Consider the following 19,823-nt stretch of genomic DNA (forward strand, 5'->3'; position numbering starts at 1 on the left):
GATGGAAGTCAGCAGATTAATGCCCCAGCCTCCTTGTCCTTCAGTGGAACAATGCTGAAGCACAGTCTATGAAGTTCCACAGCTGATCCCGGGTGTAAGTAGGCCTTATTTTTCCATAATGGTTTCCAACTGAGTAGCACACACTTTATAGGCTTTCTCACTTCCTTGTCTCTCTCTTCTCACACCTCACTTCTGCTTCCTGGGATCAATATCATCAGTCAATAGGTAAATGCAGATAGACTACCTGCATCCAAGTCCCTTGCCTTAGACTCTACTTTGCAAGAACCCAAGGTAAGACATACAACAATATTAGTCAGTCTCCTCCTTCTTTAATAATGAAACCCCCAGCCAGGCGTGGTGGCTCGCTCTTGTAATCCTAGCACTTTGGGAGGCCAAGGCAGGCAGATCACCTGAGGTCAGGAGTTCGAGACCAGTCTGGCCAACATGGTGAAACCCCATCTCTACTAAAAATACAAAAATTAGCTGGGTGTGGTGGTGGGCTCCTGTAATCCCAGCTACTCAGGAGGCCGAGGCAGGAGAATCGCTTTAACCCAGGAGGTGGAGGTTGCAGTGAGCGGAGATTGCGCCACTGCACTCCAGGCTGGGCAACAGAGTGAAACTCCATCTCAAAATAAAATAAAATAAAATTTAAAAATATTGAAACCCCCCGGTTTTAGCTGTGCCCAGGACCGTTGAGTTATAGATTATATTATCCCAGCATCTTTGCAACCAGATAAGACCATGTAACTTTTTGCCAATGGGATATTAAGTGCTTTTATTTAACAAGCCTTGCCTTTAAAAGAAATAAGGGTGTATTTTCTTGTTCCTTTGACCATTCCTGCTGTCTGGGATGCAGATGTAATGGCAGGAGCTAGAACAGCCCTCACAGATCCAGAGATAGAAGCCATATTTTGAGGATGGGCTGAGCTGTCCATCCTACCCTACCCTGTTCTGCTTCACTGAGGACTGTTTCAGGAGAGAAAAACAAATGTCTCTCTTCCTTTTTTTTTTTTTTTTTTTTGAGACAGAGTCTCGTTCTGTCACCCAGGCTGGAGTGCAGTGGCAGGATCTTGACTCACTGCAACCTCCGCCTCCCGGTTCAAGCAATTTCTCTGCCCTCAGCCTCCTAAGCAGCTGGGATTACAGGCGCCTGCCACCACGCCCAGCTAATTTTAACATCTCTCTTCTTAAGCCACAGTATTGTAGGGATCTCTCTACTAATGTAGCATGGCACACATATATGGAAATTGGAACAGTGCAGAGATTAGCGTGGCTCCTGTGCAAGGATGACACACAAATTTGTGTTGTGTTCCATACTTTTAACATAGTTGGAAAGAATGAATAAGATCCAGTGTTTGACAGCACAGCAGGGTGAATATAGTCAATAATAATTTAATTGTACATTTAAAAAATCACTAAAAGAGTATAATTAGTCTGTTTGTAACACAAAGGATAAATGCTGGAGGGAATGGAGGCCCCATATTCCATGATGTGATTATTACACACTGCATGCCTATATCAAAACATCTCATGAACCCCATAAATATGTACACTTATATTTACTCAAAAAAATTTAAAAATAAAATAAAGTAGCGTGGACTGTATTTTTGCAGAGGATAAGATATTGGACAAAGTTACACAGCTTTGGAGTAAGGTGTAAAGGGAAGGTTTGCATTCAAATCTGTGGGAATCCACAGCTCAAGCTCTTAAGTGAGCCCTTCATTTATTGTGGGTGCCTGACTTGCCTCCTATGTGTTGGGGTAGTAAAAAGGCTGAAAAATATAGCATTATTGATGACTCCTCACTGAAAAGATTTACCTTCCTTTATCCAACAGGGGAGGGAAAGGTTAATTCTGAGTTCCATCAACATGCAAATGAGGCTGGCTGCAGGTGGCCTACACCGATAATCCCAGTGCTTTGGGGTCAAGGCAGGAGTATCGCTTGAGCCCAGGAGTTTTTGACCAGCCTGGGCAAGATGGCAAGACCCCCGTCTCCACAAAAAAGAAAGAAGAAGAAAGAAAAGAAAGAAAGAAAGAAAGAAAGAAAGAAAGAAAGAAAGAAAGAAAGAAAGAAAGAAGGAAGGAAGGAAGGAAGGAAAGAAAGAAAAAGAAAGAAAGAAAGAAAGAAAGAAAGAAAGAAAGAAAGAAAGAAAGAAAGAAGAAAGAAAGAAAGAAAGAGAAAGAAAGAGAAAGAAAGAATATTAGCTGGGCATGGTGGCACAGGCCTGTAGTCCCAGCTACACGGGAGGCTGAGGCAGAGGATTGCTTGAGCTCGGAAGTTCGAGGCTGCAGTGAGCTTCTATCGTACTACCTCGCTCCAGCCTGGGTTACGGAGCGAGATCCCGTAGAAGAAGGAAGGAAGGGAGGAAGGAAGGAAGGGAGGGAGGGAGGGAGGGAGGGAAATACAAATGAAAATGGAAGACGTCATGATTCTATGAAGAAAGCTTAAATCTACTGAGGTTAGAATTGCCTTTTTTGTAAGAACCAAAGCAAAATATTTAACCGTTGTTATGAGCTAAATTGTGCCTCCTTTCCCCCATCCCCCGCCCCAAATTCATATTTTGAAGCCCTAACTCCAAGTACCTTAAAATGTGACTGTCATTGGAGGTAAGGTCATGAAAGAGGTAATTAAGTTAAAATGAGGCCATTAAGGTGGGCCCTAATTCAGTCCGACTGGTGTCCTTATAAGAAAAGGAAATTTGCACACACTGAGAGACCCCAGTATGCCTGCATAGAGAAAAGACCATGTGAAGAGGCAGCAAGCAAGCCAAGGAAAGAGGCCTCAGAAGAAACCAACCTGCCGGGACTTCAATCTCGGACCTTCAGCCTCCAGAACTGCAAGGAATACATTTCTGTTATTTAAGACACCCAGTCTTGCCGGGCGCGGTGGCTCACGCCTGTAATCCCAGCACTTTGGGAGGCCGAGGTAGGCGGATCACCTGAGGTCGGGAGTTTGAGACCAGCCTGACCCACATGGAGAAACCCCATCTCTACTAAAAATACAAAATTAGCCGGACTTGGTGGCGCATGCCTGTAATCCCAGCTACTTGGGAAGGCTGAGGCAGGAGAATCGCTTGAACCTGGGAGGTGGAGGTTGCGGTGAGCCAAGATTGCGCCATTGCACTCCAGCCTGGGCAAGAGCAAAACTCTGTCTCAAAAAAAAAAAAAAAAGACACCCAGTCTGTGATACTTTATTACAGCAGCCCTAGCAAACTAACAGTCACTTACCCTCATCAAGGAAGGATATAGCATGTTTCTACCGGATGAATAATTAAGTAAATGAATAAATGAATGATCATGGTGCTATACTGCTAGGGAAAAAACACGAACATTTTGCTCTATAACATGCCATTCATTAAAATACATTTTAATTCAGCTTGACTGAGAGAGAAGAATGCTAACATGACCTAGCTTAGATATGTGTAGTAATCAAAAAGAACACAAGAGTCTGTGAGTTATTTCAGTTTTGCTAAACACAAAATGACATTGTCCTGGATGCCTCTGTAGCCGAGTCAAGAAATCTGAAATGACGAAACAGCAGAATTCTGAATTTCAGGCTAAGTGGCTGCATGAATCTCCAAGAGTGATGAGGTTCTGAAATGAACCATTAAAATTTCATCAAAAGTAGACCACAGCTGGAGGTCAGAGGAAAAGGTTACATGAGGTTATACAATCCTAAAAGAACAATATTTCATTTTTGGTTTTTAATGAACCAATTATTTCCATGGTTATAGGAAGCTTCCTATATTTCTAAATAAAGCACCTTAAACACAAAATGCCCAAAATCGAATTCATGTTTTTTCTCTTGGAATTTTCTCTCTCTTTAGAGAGGAATCGTTTTAGTTGCCAATACCATTATCCTCCTAGTCACCCAAACTGGAATTTCGTTTTTGTATAGAACTGAGGACAAAACTTTCTCTGCCATCTCTTTCCATGGAACAGTATCCTGAGTTTCTAGGTAATTCATGTTAAAGTTGTTACCATTTGCAACTATGTATCTGTGTAAAAATTATCTTGCCACTATACAAGAAAAAAAAACTCAGATGTAAAAGAATTGCAATGCTGAGGCTAGTATAAGATACAATTGCCATCCATAATCTCTGTATCAAATTTGCATTCAAACAAACATCATAATGTTCATTGTTTTAATTTATAAAATAAATTTATCCTAATTAAATTTCCTTTTAATCTAAACCTAATTTCTATATTAAAAAGAATATCTTTTGGCCAGGCGCAGTGGCTCACGCCTGTAATCCCAGCACTTTGGGAGGCTGAGGCAGGCGGATCACGAGGTCAGGAGATCGCGACCATCCTGGCTAACACAGTGAAACCCTGTCTCTACTAAAAATACAAAAAAAAAATTAGCTGGGCGTGGTGGCGGGCACCTGTAGTCCCAGCTACTGGGGAGGCTGAGGCAGGAGAATGGCGTGAACCCGGGAGGCGGAGCTTGCAGTGAGCCGAGATCGCGCCACTGCCTTCCAGCCTGGGCGACAGACAGAGACTTCATCACAAAAAAAAAAAAAAAGAAAAGAAAAGAAAATCTTTTAATGTTGGAATCATGTAAATTTTTTTTTTTTCTTTTTCTTTTTGAGATGGAGTTTCACTCTTGTTGCCCAGGCTGGAGTTCAATGGCACAATCTCCACTCACTGCAACCTCCACCTCCCAGGTTCAAGTGATTGTCGTGCCTCAGCCTCCCAAGTAGCTGGGATTACAGGTGCGTGCCACCACACCCTACTAAATTTTTTGTATTGTTAGTAGAGACAGGGTTTCACCATGTTGGCCAGGCTGGTCTTGAACTCCTGACCTCAGGTGATCTGCCCACCTTGGCCTCCCAAAGTGCTGGGATTACAGGCATAAACCACCAGGCCCAGCCAGAATGCCATATAAAATTTAATTTGGGAAAAATGTCTGCTGCTATAATTATGTGGACAAAAAGTCATTTATCTCTAGAATAAAAAGCAAGATCACAAGACAATAGAATGACTCTACTTGCCTCTTCAGCCCATCCCTTGCTACTCAGTCACATCACACATAGTCTCTGGAAAATCATCTTTTTTCTCATTCCATTCCTCCTTCTGCCATCCTCTGTCTACAGTATCCCTTCGCCTGCACTTTAGGCCCACAAACCCTTGAAGATTCAATTCAGATCTCACCAAAAAGTATTTTCTGGCCCACCAAGCCCTGGCCAGAAGTACCTCTTTCAAACATCTCTTACGTTAAACAGCATTATGGAACACTATTGTTTTGGACTGAGCTTCTGCACTAGGCCCCAAGGGACCAGACCAGACCAAAATGGAGTCACTTGTGCTAAATGCCACTTCATCAAAATGAAACTTTAAGGAAGTCGATAGATCTCAAAACAGATCAGTTTTTCCTGAAAACTGGAGATTCCAGTCTGAGTCAGCTATAATAAGGACACTTCCGTTTGCTTAAACTCATATTAAAAAGTAACCTGAAGTAACCTAATGTTTACCAGTCAAGCTTTTTTTTTTTCTATTGTTCTGTTTCCTTGTTCCCACCTTGTAAAACCCACTGTTCAGCAGTTGCTCGTGAGAGCTTTCAGTACATTTTATGGAATGAAGGCTGCCCTGATTTATAAATCCCAAATAAATGCCCATCTTTGATCTATAACTAAATTTGTTGTAATTTTGTCTTTTGACACTTAAAATAACATATGTTTTCAATTTTTATATTTACATTTCCCACTAAAGTGAGTGTCTGGAGGAGAGATTGTGCTAGAGATAGCCTAGCACATGGTGGACATGCAGAAATATTGGAAGGAAGGAAGGAAGGGAGCAAGGGAGGAAGGGAGGAAGGGAGGGAGGGAGGGAGGGAAAGAGGGAGGAGAGGAAAGAGAAAAAGAGAAAGGAAGGGAGGGAAGGAGGAAGACAATTTCATATTAAAGGGCTCGTAAATGAGGCAAGTTTTGCTGTCATGGCATAATTCAAAGGAAATATTAGCTGAGCTATATCTCAAAATTATGTTTAATATCCAGCTATCAGCAAACTGAATTTCCCACCATAAGATATTCTTTACTGGGGCAGGGGAGGGAGGCCAAGAATTAGTACTCTGAAAGCAACCATTTAAGCTGGAATACTCCTCTGTATCTAAAATATGACAGATGTCTCCAAGTCTTCAGACCGGGTTAACCAGAGGAGAGAAGGGCCTGGGAAGAAAAGACAAAAAAGTAGGCAGTGAGACCCATTTCAGGCCAGTTTCCCAGAGATGGAGGGAGAGAAAGGACAGAACAGTACAGACTCATCAGGAGCAATTCAGTGCCCAGTTACGACATGTTTAAACACTGCCTTTTTTGTGTTTTTTCGACAATCCTGAGATGGGAGGGTGCCACACATTTCTTCATTTGGAGAAACTGAGCTCCTAAAAGATTAGATAGAAGTAAAACTGGTAACAGCAGCCAAACTTTTCAATAGTCGTCTCTCTCCTAGAGCAATGCTCTGTGGAAGGGAGAGAAAACTATGTTGCCTCCCTAATGATAATGTGCTGATTCTGTTTGTTTAACTAAAGCTACACCAGATTAGCAGACCATAATTACAGCTAAAATCCTTGTCTCTGATACAGTTGACAGAATGTCTGTTTCACTGAGCTGAACTCCCAGGAAAGGCTTTACTCAAGGTTAAGCCAGGCTGCCTGAAAGCAATAGTGCTGTTTCAGTGCTACACTGGATACTTTATCTGAGCAGCGGGATTTCCTACACTTGGGTTTCACATGGTTTACTTTGATTTCTTGGGGCGATAAGGACGTTTGCTCTTCTTTGAAAGGTTGTGTTAGTGGTCATACCATTGTAAAACCTTAAGAACTTTCTTTTGTGTCTGGATATGAAGATATCTGCCTTTTTCTTGATATACAACTTTACTAGGACTTCTTTTAGGGAATTCCCCCCTCCATCCCCCAATTCTTTCCTTGCCTTTCAGCTTTGCAGAACGCAATGAAGTCTGTCATTAATAATCTTTCCTTGACCAGGCGCAGTGGCTCACAACTGTAATCCCAGCACTTTGGGAGGCCAAGACGGGTGGATCACCTGCAGTCAGGAGTTTGAGACCAGCCTGGCCAACATGGCGAAACCCCTTCTCAACTACAAAAATAAAAATTAGCCCGGCGTGGTGGCGGGTGGCTGGAATCCCAGCTACCCGGGAGGCTGAGGCAGAAGAATCGCTTGAACCCGGGAGGCGAAGATTGCAGTGAGCCGAGATCCGGCCACTGCACTCCACCCTGGATGACAAGGGTGAAACTCCATCTCAAAATAATAATAATAATAAATCTTTCCTTTATCTAGTCAACTTTGAATGTTATGCTTAATTCCTTGAGACCTAGAAATGGAATTCAGTGTGTTTGTTTGATCACTGGTGGTTTTCTATAGTGGATCGAGGAATGTTCTCACCTCTTGCCAGAATCTTTTAAATAGTCCTGCTCTCTTCTCTGTCAGGTCGCTTCTCTATTCACTCTCATCTACTTTGTGAATCATAAGGCAAATTATCAATGAATTTGACTAAAATTTCAAGAAATAAATCAAGGTGAGAAAAGTGAGCTGACAACAGAGTTGAGAATAAAAGGGGAAGTATTTGACTGGGTCTGTTTTGCTTCCCCGCCCAAAACCATCCCAGACGTTCCTTAAATAGAGCCCACAGTTTGTGGGCTTTCTAATGAATAGTGGCCAAGAGGCAGCCTCACATTTGAGGCATGCTATTACCATTTTTTCATCATTCCCTCTCCTTAATTAGGGTCTTTAAAGGGAGGCTGCCCTCAGATTCTGACAAACAGTATTAGCTTCCTCATAATGCAATGCCTGATCCTGGAGCTATTTTTCAGGATGGTTTGCACTGAGTCTGTGACATTGTCTATATTTCTAGAATGCAGGAGGAATACCTCAACAGAGAATTAGCTGTAGAGGTTCTAAAAAGCCTATTCCTGAAGGCCTGAAGAACTGATTTTAATAACCCATAATAATACGGGAGGGAGATAGAGTTGACTAATTTTCAGTTTCACAGTTTGGCTAATGCCTACAGTAAGATGTATTTTACCTGTACCAAACACACACACACCAAAAAATTCATGAAACAATATTTATCCCTTTTCCATGCAATTCCTTCTATTTTCCATTCTAATTTATTTCAGTTTCTAAATGCAAACCTCCACCCACTGAATTGATTCTCTCACACTAAAGAGTGGCAACCCACTGTTTGAAAAGCACTCAATGGGATGCCCTTTATTTTTCTAACCCTGTAATTCAATATAGAGAGACTCTGAATTGAGGACAAGCCTGATGAGTTTGAGGTATGGAATAAAGGAATCTGATCGGCTCCGGGTTTGTTGTGTTTTTAAATCTTCCTGTGTGTTCATTCTCTTCACCACAGAGAGGACTCTATTATCTTTGCTCAAAGAGCAGACAGTGCTCTAGCTGTTTTCCCCTGCTTAGCTTTGATCCCTGCAGCCATGCTCAGCCCTTCCCCCAAGCCCTCCCTTCCAGATGGATTGAGGCTGTTGAGACTCCAGGGGTGTTCGGGGCTGGGAGCCTGCTGAGTGTTCACTGTTCCCACCTCCAATCTGCTCCATCCTCCAGCTGCATTTCATTCCGGATCTACCAGGTTAATGGGATTATTGTTCTTCTCTATTATTCTGTTATTTCTTATAGGGTGAATCAGTTTGTTCCTGGGACAATTTTTAGATGGTTGCTGAGATGACAAAAATGGATGGGGATTTTATTTTAGGAATAAGTGTTCTTCATCAGCCAGGATTTAATCTGGGAAGAATTTATTCACTCTCAAATGGGTTACTTTTTGAAGTGACTTAAAAATAAGATTTTTTTGGCTGGGTGTGGTGGCTCACACCTGTAATCCAGCACTTTTGGAATCTGAGGCAGAAGGATTGCTTGAGCCCAGGAATTCAAAACCAGCCTGGGCAACATATTGAGACCCAGTCTCTATTATTAAAAAAAAAAAAATGTAAATAAGATTGTTTTATCAGATAAAAGCAAAGCATACCTTAAGGCACAACTCATGTTTTAATGCCTATATCATCATCAGATCAACCATACAACATTTTAGCTTCAAATTTTAATTTTGGTTAGAAAGATAAAGTGATAGACTGATTATATCATTTATTTTATTCATTATATTCAACAACATTTGCTCAGTACTTATTGGATACAGAGCACATTTATTGACCTCAAGATATCTAGACCTTTAGAAGGGAGTTTTTTTTTTAATGCCTACAGATAGCCACTATATAAAATAAGATTTTAATAAGTGACTATACACAGTATAGTTCACAGCCTTATCACAGTATCTCCTCCTTTTCAGAACTTGCAAGAGTGAAAAGAGAAATTACTCATTCCTAGTGTATCTGTTTTTTCAGGACATCAGATTGCCAAATTTCTGTATTCTTCATTTTAATTAAATGCATGATTGATTGACTGAATGAATGCTGACTGTCTATTTGCTGCCATGTGCTATAAATGTGACGAAATGATCTTCCTATTGATCTTTCTTTGGTTTCTTGATGTTTGTCTCAAAAGAATTGACTTCCCAATACCTGGAACGCATGAGGGTGGAGAGAGACTGAAAAATGGAAAGAAAGAGGCATGAAATAAGGCTACTGGGGACTCGGGTTTTTCCTTCCTCTCTGATTGTCCAAATCCAATAGAAATATAAAGTGAGGCTGGGTGCGGTGGCTCATGCCTGTAATCCCAGCAGTTTGGGAGGCCAAGGCGGGTGGATCACCTGAGGTCAGGAGTTTGAGACCAGCTTGGCCAACATGGTGAAACCCCATCTCTACTAAAAATGCAAAAAATTAGCCAGGAGTGGTGGAACACACTTGTAATCCCAGCTACTCGGGAGGCTAAGGCAGGAGAATTGCTTGATCCTGGGAGACAGAGGTTGCAGTGAGCCGAGATCACACCACTGCACTCCAGCCTGGGCAATAGAGCAAGACTCCATCTTGGAAAAAAAAAAAAGACATATAAAGTGACATAAAATATAAAATTTTAAACTATAGTAGCTACAATTGAAAAAGTCAAAAGAAACATAAAATTTATTTTTAACAACATATCTTGTACAATCTAATATATCTAAAATATTATCTTTACAATGTGAAATCAACATAAAAAACATTAGTGAGATATTTTACATTCTTTCAGGTATTTTTGGACTATTATCTTCAAAACCTGGCACGTATTCTTCACTAACAGCACATCTCAATTTTGATTAACCATATTTCTTGAGTTCAGTAACCACAAATCACTAGTGGCTGTCATATTGAACAACATAGCCTAGATAAAGAAGCAAAAGTCAAGGAAAATCTAGATAGTTAATAAATTTCTTTAATATTTAGAGGAAGGGACTCTTACTTCATGGGGTAGGAGGAAACCTGAAAACCAGTTTTCTCTTTCTGCTGATGGAGAAATGGGAGTTGCCAACTCAAGATCCACTCCTTTCTCTTCCAGCCTCTCAGACGTGGGGAAATGAGATAGAGCTGGAGCTGAACCTCTCCTACTTCTCTCCAGCACCCCAGAATTAAATCTGCTCTGAGGAAAATAAAGGCAACTCTACAGTCCTCACATTAGTATCATGCCTTGCAGTTGATAAATGCTTTCATGTACAATATATCATTGGATATTTAATCATACTGTGACGTGGTCAGTCGAAGTATTACTATTCTCACTTTATAGATGAATGATCTGGGCCTCAGGGAGATTAAATGGCTTGCTCCAAAGTAGCACAGTTAGTATCCAAGTGTTTTGAAATTTAACCTAGTGTATGTCTCGCTAAACCAGAGCTGCCTGGCAAAAGGAAGTTAAGAAAATATTTACAGAAGTATGTTTTTTTTCTTCTCTGGACACATTTCATCTACTCCACACCCGCCCCCCACAAAAAATAAAAGAAAAGAAAAAAACCACTGGTGATCATTTTGCAGAAATAACCTCTTGGCCAATTGAGCTTTTAACTGGGTTTTTGTATTTTTTTTAAGTTGGACCTCATTGTCTAGTGTAGCAATTTAGAACATCTAATTATTGACAGCAAGTCAGCATATTACAAAGGCAGAGTTTTTGCATTGGCTCTGAAATGTGTTGCAATCATTTTTGTCTGGGAAAACAAACAAAAGTGGATAGGCAGCATGGTTGTTACATGAGATGCTGGCTGAGTCCCAGGCCCTAGGACATTGGCTTACCTACCAACAATACCTCCCTTTCAGGCGATGCCAACTGTTTTATGAGAAGATCACAGTTCTCTGGAAGTGAGCTTTTGTGTTTTGCTCTAATCAGCAGGATCCAACTTTACTACTGTCATGGAGGGAATTACAGTAATTCTACCAACTTTTGAGGCAACCTTCTTCTGACACTGTGTGAAACAGACTGAAAAGACTCTAAAGATGGAGAGAGCTCAATGCTTGAGAAAAGGAATTCTGTCCTTTGAAAGGTCTCTAGAACAAAGGGTATGCAATATGTTTATCACTTCAACTTTGGAAACATAATAGGCTCTAGAAACACATTCTCATTGATCTGTTTCTACTGCTCCTGTTTTTTTTTTCTGCTTCACCCAATTGTCTTCCTATTTTTATCTCTTTCATTCCACTCTGGAGCCATGTTGCTTGGTCAGGCCACCCTTCAAAATAAATGATTTTTTCCCTCTTTCATGTTATACCTGTTTTCTTAATTCTTGGCTGTTACTTTTCTCAGTTAACCTTTGGCAAATAATAATGAAATTAAATTTAGCTGGTTGTAGAGAGAAAGAGTCATTGTAGAAGTTGGGATGGTCTGGAAGTGAATTAAAAAGTATTTTGATAGCCCTCAGAATGTGGACAAAAATAGTAAAAATCCAGCTGGGAGTCAGTGTATCCATTTTATGTCATTTGCAGTAAATTGTTGGGCGTCTCCTTGTAGCTACCACAATAATGCTAATGATGATGACTTCTTGCTTGAAGTGCTGAGTGTTGAATCCTTTGCCCCAGTTATGTGCCATATACTGATTTCCTTAGCAGTAGACAAATACTGGAAACACAAAAGGCAGAAGCCATGTCCTACTAAGCCATTCCCTTTGTCTAGTTTATCACTCAGTTCTGTCTATTCTTTCCTTCCTCTGTGGGAAATGGGGAGTTCATAAATGGTAATAACAAACTTGCAGAAAAATGTTAAGATAGAAACTTTTGTAGCAGCCAGCATTTTTCTTAGAGGAGGTCAAAGCATAAAGAAATAAATTGATCAGCCTCTGTTCCTATCTCCCCCAAAAACTCCTTCTCTAGATATCCTACTCTCAGAAACTAGTAATCAGGCATTATGAAAAATTACTTAATCCACTGGGCCAATTCATGTAGCTTATTAGCTATCTGCCTTTAGACTGAAAAAAAAAATAGCCAAATTATTTACTAGCAAATCCAGAAAGTAGGTGAAGTTCTTTAGCAGTTTAATGTTACTATAACAGTCTAATTCACAGGAGCACACACATTTATAAAATTCTTATCTGCACGACTTGGCACACCCACATGAGACAAATGTCATCCATGACAATGGGGCTATCAGGTCTTTTATAGCATACATTCTACTATAAATTTATAGGGATCAAGGAAAAACTTCTCTTTGCCATCTGAAGGCTTACTGAAAAATCAACTGACAAAAGGCAGATTAATAGGCGAAATGGCCTACAGATGTGTTAGTGAGCATGAGGGAGAATCACAGAATGATTGTCCAATATCCCAGTGAGGTACAGATGGTTGTATATACTTCTTAGGGGAAAGACAGATAGAGACGTGTAGATGCTTTTTAGGGGATTTCGATGGGCCTGGAGAACATACAGTGGCCTGGGATAAAGTCTTTTGGGCCAGCAGAGCAGAGAATAGTTTGTGACCAGTCTGTCCAGGCGTGTTGATAGAATTCAGTCTTTCTTCCCATGAGTTCAGTTAATAAAAACTCAGGGAAGGGGCCAGAAGTAATTGTTTTCTTCATTGTCAGCTCCAAAATGTAGGCAAATAAGGAATTTCAGGGGACAACTTCATCCTGCAAGGAGGATTAAGAGACAGGACAGGGAGGAGGCCCAAGAGACCTCGAGGCTTCTTTTTCAGTTCAGCATGTCAAAGTGCCACATTTTGGGGTATCCGTTTCTAAGCTCCAACACATTCAAAGTACCTCAAAAGAACCAGATGCTGCTAAGATAGTTCACAGGGAAGATGCTGTCCTCTTCTCCGTATCCTGTATTTAAAATTCAAGTGGTTTCTCTTTCTAGGCTACCCCGTAACTTTGTTGGTTAAAGGATGCGCTACCCATTTAAAATGTCAAATTACAAAGCCAGAGAACTGGCCTACCTGATTCACATACTTTGCCTTTCTCAACCCCTGTAATCTCAGCATCATACATTCTATCTTTTCAACGTGCATATTAAAAGGTATCTTAAAGACTATCTTACTTGGACTGAAACGTAAGAGTATCTGCGAACGCTGATTCAGCTTGCAAAATACATAGAAAAGTAGCAAGAAAAATGATGTAACATCCCATGTAGTCGGTATACTGGCCTAGTTTCAAGACCGAAAGCAGTCTGAAAGTGTCTGAAAAAAGTCGGAAAATGTGTGTGTGTGTGTGTGTGTGTGTGTCTGTGTGTGTGTGCAGCCATGCCTAACAGCTCATGTTTAGCTTTCTTTTTTTTTTTTCCTTTTCTTCTTTTTTATAGAGTCTCATTCTGTCACCTAGGCTGGAGTACAGTGGTGCAATCACAGCTCACTGCAGCCTCGATCTCCTGGACTCAACCAATCCTCCTGCCTCAGCCTTCTGGGTAGTTGAGACTACAGGTACATGCCACCACAGTCCCCTAATCTTTTAATTTTTATTTTTAGTAGAGATGAGGTCTCACTATGTTGCCCAGGCTGGTCTTTTTTTTTTTTTTTTTTTTTTTTTGAGACAGAGTCTTGCTCTGTTGCCCAGGCTGGAGTGCAGTGGCTTGATCTCGGCTCACTGCAACCTCTGCCTCCTGGGTTCAAGCAATTCTCTGCCTCGCCTCCTGAGTAGCTGGGATTACAAGCACCTGCCACCACAGCTGGCTAAATTTTTTTGTATTTTTAGTAGAGACAGGGTTTCACCATCTTGGCCAGGCTGGTCTTGAACTCCTGACCTCGTGATCCACCCGCCTCGGCCTCCCAAAGTGCTGGGATTACAGGCATGAGCCACCGTGCCCGGCCACCCAGGCTGGTCTTGAACTCCTGGCCTCAAGCAATCCTCTCGCCTCAGCCTTCCAAAGTGCTGAGATTACAGGCATGAGCCACCCAGCCCACTCACATTTGGCTTTCTTTTCCTTTTTTTTTTTAAACTTCAACTTTTATTTCAGATACAGAGGTAGATGTGCTGGTTAGTTGCATGGGAATATTGCATGATGCTGAAGTTTGGGGTTCGAATTCCATCACCCAGGTAGTAAGCATACCACAACATAGGTTTTTCAACCCTCCCACTCCCCACCTTGTAATAGTCTGTAGTGTCTTTTCCCATATTTATGTCCACGTGTGATTAGCTTTTCCCATATTTATGTCCATGTGTGATTAGCTAGGTCACTTCCCAGAATGTTATATACCCACACACATTGAGAAAGTTTTTGGCACTGGAATTGCCCTGGGTGATTGTGTTGGAACAAGTGCCAAAACAGTAACGTTCTTACCTGAAACACTGCTGGGGTTTGCAGGAAGGCACTGATCCACCCTTCCTACAGCTTGTTCATGCCAAAAAATACAAGGAAAGCTGCAGCTCCCAGAGGGAGAGGGAGAGAAACTCTTGCCTCTTTTTAAATGAGTAGACTAAGGGCCGGGGGCGGTGGCTCACGCCTGTAATCCCAGCACTTTGGGAGGCCGAGGTGGGCAGATCACGAGGTCAGGAGATCGAGACCATCCTGGCTAACATGGTGAAACCCCGTCTCTACTACAAATACAAAAAATTAGCCGGGCGTGGTGGCAGGCGCCTGTAGTCCCAGCTACTCGGGAGTCTGAGGCAGGAGAATGGTGTGAACCCGGGAGGCAGAGCTTGCAGTGAACCGAGATCGCGCCACTGCACTCCAGCCTGGGCGACAGAGCCAGACTCCGTCTCAAAAAGAAAAAAAGTTATAAACTAAGATGAAGGGAAAACATAACACAAATATTTTTCAAGGAGTAGTAAGATATTAGAGCCCTAAAAGATTTGATGGGCACATTTGTCTTGCTTGTTTCACCCTCATCATCATCATACGAGTTTATTTCATTTAAAAAACAGAAAACATAGAGAAGCATAGAAAGCATTCCAATCCCCCATAATTCCGCCTCCTAAACATGCATACATTTATAGACTACGGTTCCATGGGACCTGATATATATGGTACCTGATACACATGGATAAATTTTTCCTACCAAAATATCATAAATTATACTGTGTTGTAGAAATTGTCTTTGTTACCTAACAACAAATCACTATGTCAGTATATAAATATTTACCACATCATTGGTTGTTTTTTGGGGTGCTGTTGTTGTTGTTGTTGTTGTTGTTGTTTTGAGACATGATCTCTCTGTGATGCTCAGGCTGGAGTGCAGTGGCGTGATCTCGGTTCACCGCAACCTCTACCTCCTGGGCTCAAGCAATCCTCCCACCTCAGCCTCCTGAATAGCTGGAATCACAGATGTGCCACCATGCCTGGCTAATTGTTTGTATTTTTGGTAGAGACAGGGTTTCACCATGTTGCCCAGGCTGGTCTCCAACTCCTGAGCTCAAGCAATCCTCCCATCTTGGCCTCCCAAAGTGCTGTGATTACAGGCCTGAGCCACTTCGCCCAGCATACCACATCATTGTTAATGGGTACATAGTATTCTCTTAAGTGGGTGTATTATAAGTTATTTAACTAATACCCTATGATTGATTGCTTGAATTCTTTTCAACTTCTATAATTATAATTAATTCTACAATAAACAGCCTTCTGGCCAGGTGCAGTGGCTCACGCCTGTAATCCTAACACTTTGGGAGGCTGAAGAGGATGAATTACCTGAGGTCAGGAGTTCAAGAACAGCCTAGCCAACATGGTGAAACCCCGTCTCCACTAAAAACACAAGATTAGCTGGCTGTGGCAGCACATGCCTGTAATCCCAGCTACTTGGGAGACTGAGGCAGGAAAATCGCATGAACCCAGGAGGCAGAGGTTGCAGTGAGCTGAGATCAGGCCATTGCACTCCAGCCTGGGTGATAGAGCGACACTCTGTCTCAAAAATAAATAAATAAAAATTAATTAATAAATTAGCAAACCCAGATTTCAGGTGTCTCCTAATTTGAGGGACCAGGAGGGAACACCAAGACCATATGTAGCTGCATTTGTGTTCATCCCTTACCTTATGACTACCAGGATACGTGAACTCAGCCTATCTTTGAAGCTCTTAAATAATCCTCTAATGTAAAAACCTCAGTGAACATGTAAACATAACTGGAGTTTTCATAGAGAAGGTGGAAAACAGGTTTTGCAAAACACATCTCACAGAAAAAAATCCCTCATAGACATGTCTGTTCTTACTCATTATCTGTTATATCTGGGAATGGGGTAGAGGGTGGCTGGCAAACAAATCAGTTCTTCTGCTCAACTTGCTTCCTCAAACTTGCCTTGATGCTCAGCCAAACAAAGGGCCCTCCAGTTACCAGAAATTGCCCTCCTCAGAAGAAAATTTAGCAATCATCTAAACTTGTTTTAAACATGCCCTTTGAGATATCACGCCCAGCTCCAGCAGTCTGTATTAGAGTATTTCTTCAGATCCTTGTCTGTTAAATCCTTCAAGAGTGTTAACTTTTCTTCACCTAGTTTCTGCCCATTTCTTGTCAATTTTCTTTCTAGTTTTTTTTTCTTATCTTTCTTTCTGTTTTTTGTTTGTTTGTTTGTTTTGGTTTTGGTTTTGGGTTTTTTTCGAGACAGTCTTGTGCTATATTGCCCAAGCTGATCTCCAACTCCTGAGCTCGGGCAATCCTCCCACCTCAGCCTCCTGAGTAGCTGGGATTACAGATGTGTGGCATCATGCTCAGCTCTTTTTCTAATAATTTTTTCTTCTCTGGTTGCTACTGCAGTTGGTAACTTTACTCCACTATATTATCTAATCAAGTCTTCTTTATATATAGAAAAACTATTGATTTAGATACTTTTGTGTGTGTGAAGTCAACTAGCTTACTGATTTATCTCATTGTTTCTTCTGTTTTAATTGATATATTATTATCTGCAAACAATAATTGTGTCTCCTCTTTCAAGTATTCATACCTCTTACTACTTTCTCACATCTAATTACATTGAGTAATTACACTGAGTAGTACCACTAAATTAGGAGTACTAGTAGTGATGATGGACTTCTTTGCCTTCCATTGCAAAATCTTTTAATGCTTCCATGAAAAACGATACTGGCTTTGACATATAGTTTAAACATATACACACATACACACACAATTTTAATTTCAAAGACTTTACATTTATTCCTATTTAGTGATGGTTTAAGTTCCTTATCTGTATATTTGCTTTGTTTGCTTTTATTTTTAAACTAGGAAGAAATATTGGATTCGTCAAAGTCCTTTGAGATACCAGTCTACTGACCCATACTAAATTTGAATTATCTTCTTTTTAAACACTTAAATAAACTTAGACATGTTTATGGGTTGTTCATTCTATTGTACTGATCTACAAGTCATTTCTAACACCAATAAAGTGCAGGTCTATTTATTGAACATTTTAATATATTATAATAGCTAGAAATTTTAGTCCTTCTTTTTTTTTTTTTTTTTTTTTTTTTTGAGAGGGAGTCTCGCTCTGTTGCCCAGGCTGGAGTGCAGTGGCACTATCTTGGCTCACTGCAAGCTCCACCTCCCAGGTTCATGCCATTCTCCTGCCTCAGCCTCCCGAGTAGCTGGGACTACAGGTGCCCGCTGCCATGCCCGGCTAATTTTTGTATTTTTTTTTTAGTAGACACGGGGTTTCACCTTTTTAGCCAGGATGGTCTTGATCTCCTGACCTCGTAATCTGCCCACCTCAGCCTCCCAAAGTGCCGGGATTACAGGCATGAGCCACCGTGCCCGGCGTCCTTCTATTTTTTTAATCTTTAAGATTTTCTAGGTAGGGCATGGTGGCTGTAATTCCAGCACTTTGGGAGGCCAAGGTGGAAGAATCGCTTGAGCTCAGGAGTTTGGGACCACGCTGGGCAACATAGTGAGACCCCATCTCATAAAAAATAAAGATAAAATAAAATAATAAAATTAATTAATTTGAAAAATATTTTCTTGCTTCATGTGTCTTACTATTCTAACCATTATTATATTACTATCATGTAGATAGGCAAAATTAATAAGATAGTTAGAAAATAATACAAAATAATTTGGGGCACTTTTATTTAAAAATTAAAATACATCCAGTACCATAAATTCCAGGAGAGGCAGAAATCAATATGAGCTTAATGAGTGATGAAAATTACCACAGATTTATTTTTTGCAGATACAGAAGATGAGAGACAGAAAAAGAGAGAAATTACAGAGTGACGGAGAAGGCAGACATCATGCAACATGCTCAAGGGCTATTCATTTTAAGCTGAAACATACATGTGTAGAAAGCATCCTTGTACTTATAATCCCAATGACTATGAAGAAAAATAATTTAGCCAAATAGTTCCTAGAACAGGAAAAATAAGGAATTATATTTTGAGATAAGAAGTTAAGCTCTAGTATAACAATGATATTGGGTCAAAGAAAAATGAAAACAAATTTTAAAAACGTTGCAACATGAATAAAAGTTTCACCAAATTGGGAGTCTATTATAAGCATGTTTTGAGTTATTTTCTTTCCCAAAGACTTCATTTTTGTTTCAATTTATTTCAGTAGTATACACTTCTGAAAATATTTAATTAATGTCGTACTGGTTCTCGTAAAAGGTGAGGTGGAGCAATTCCATTAAGCTATAGTGAGGTGAAGAGGGAATATCTGGTGAATGAATTTGAAATAAGCTCCTTCGCGATATGCCCCTTCCATAACTTCTGTATCCTTGTCATCCCAAACTGCCCACATTTCGCTGAACTCCTTGCACTTCTCAGAGGACATCTTACCTGTCAACGCACGGTATCAGTTGGCTGGGGGAGGTCCCCAAATACTGGTGAGACCCTGACCCCTGCTAGTGTCCAGGCACTTGACACCGATATAGAAGGAATCCAAAGACGACGAGTCAGAAAACAGTGACTGTATGAAGATTTACTGCAAAGTGAATCTCCACGGAAGTGCAGTTCAGGCCTACTCAAGAGAGAGACACTCCCAGCGGGGCTTGGGGCTGCTATCTTTATGGGTTTCTTTAGCCAAAGGGTGAAATATTCATGAAGATTTCTGGAAAAAAGGTGAAGATTTCTTGGAACTGTGGTGCCACCCATTTTTATACCAAATATGGGTGTTCCCAGAAGTGTCATGGCATTGGTGGGTATGTAATTTAGTATGTTAATGAATGTACAGTGAAGTCCTCATGAGACCTAGGTGAAATCCAGCACCATGTTGGGTCCAGTCAGCCTCAGCCAGCTTGGTCTACACCCTGGTTTGCAAAGTATCAGCCCCTAGTTTATGCAGCTATTTCAACAGTTTCCTTTTTGCTAGTCATGTGAAACTGCTGCCTAGAATTTTCTATTCTCCTACCACCACGCTGTATTATTCCTGTCTCACTACCCTTCAACTTCCACCCACTTTTCCTCTGGATACTTGTACAGTACTCAGTTTCAGACATAGGAGTGTGGAAATCGTCCCCTGCGTCCCAGTCTGAGACAGGTAGTTCTTTTTTTTTGCCATCGCATCTCATGCACGCCTCTCTGAATCACTGGTTTTCTTG

The 19,823-nt window shown here is 41.0% G+C and overlaps 1 long non-coding RNA gene and 1 pseudogene across 3 annotated transcripts; both read left to right on the forward strand.

Moving 5' to 3' along the window:
• The first annotated feature begins 1,220 nt into the window (after positions 1-1,220).
• Positions 1,221-1,321, forward strand: LOC112438113 (U6 spliceosomal RNA; annotated as a pseudogene).
• A 7,086-nt stretch (positions 1,322-8,407) lies between these two features.
• On the forward strand, positions 8,408-18,780 carry LOC130541101 (uncharacterized). Of its 3 annotated transcripts, none has more exons than XR_010111159.1 (4): positions 8,408-8,603; positions 11,279-11,448; positions 13,674-13,791; positions 18,459-18,780. It is a non-coding gene; the product is annotated as an uncharacterized LOC130541101 (long non-coding RNA). The 3 variants fall into 3 exon arrangements; XR_010111158.1 differs by having other exon boundaries at positions 11,282-11,448; XR_008955133.2 differs by lacking the exon at positions 11,279-11,448.
• Positions 18,781-19,823: the final 1,043 nt, after the last annotated feature.

Source organism: Pan paniscus, chromosome 22, assembly GCF_029289425.2.
Source record: "Pan paniscus chromosome 22, NHGRI_mPanPan1-v2.0_pri, whole genome shotgun sequence".
Taxonomy (NCBI): Eukaryota; Metazoa; Chordata; class Mammalia; order Primates; family Hominidae; genus Pan; species Pan paniscus.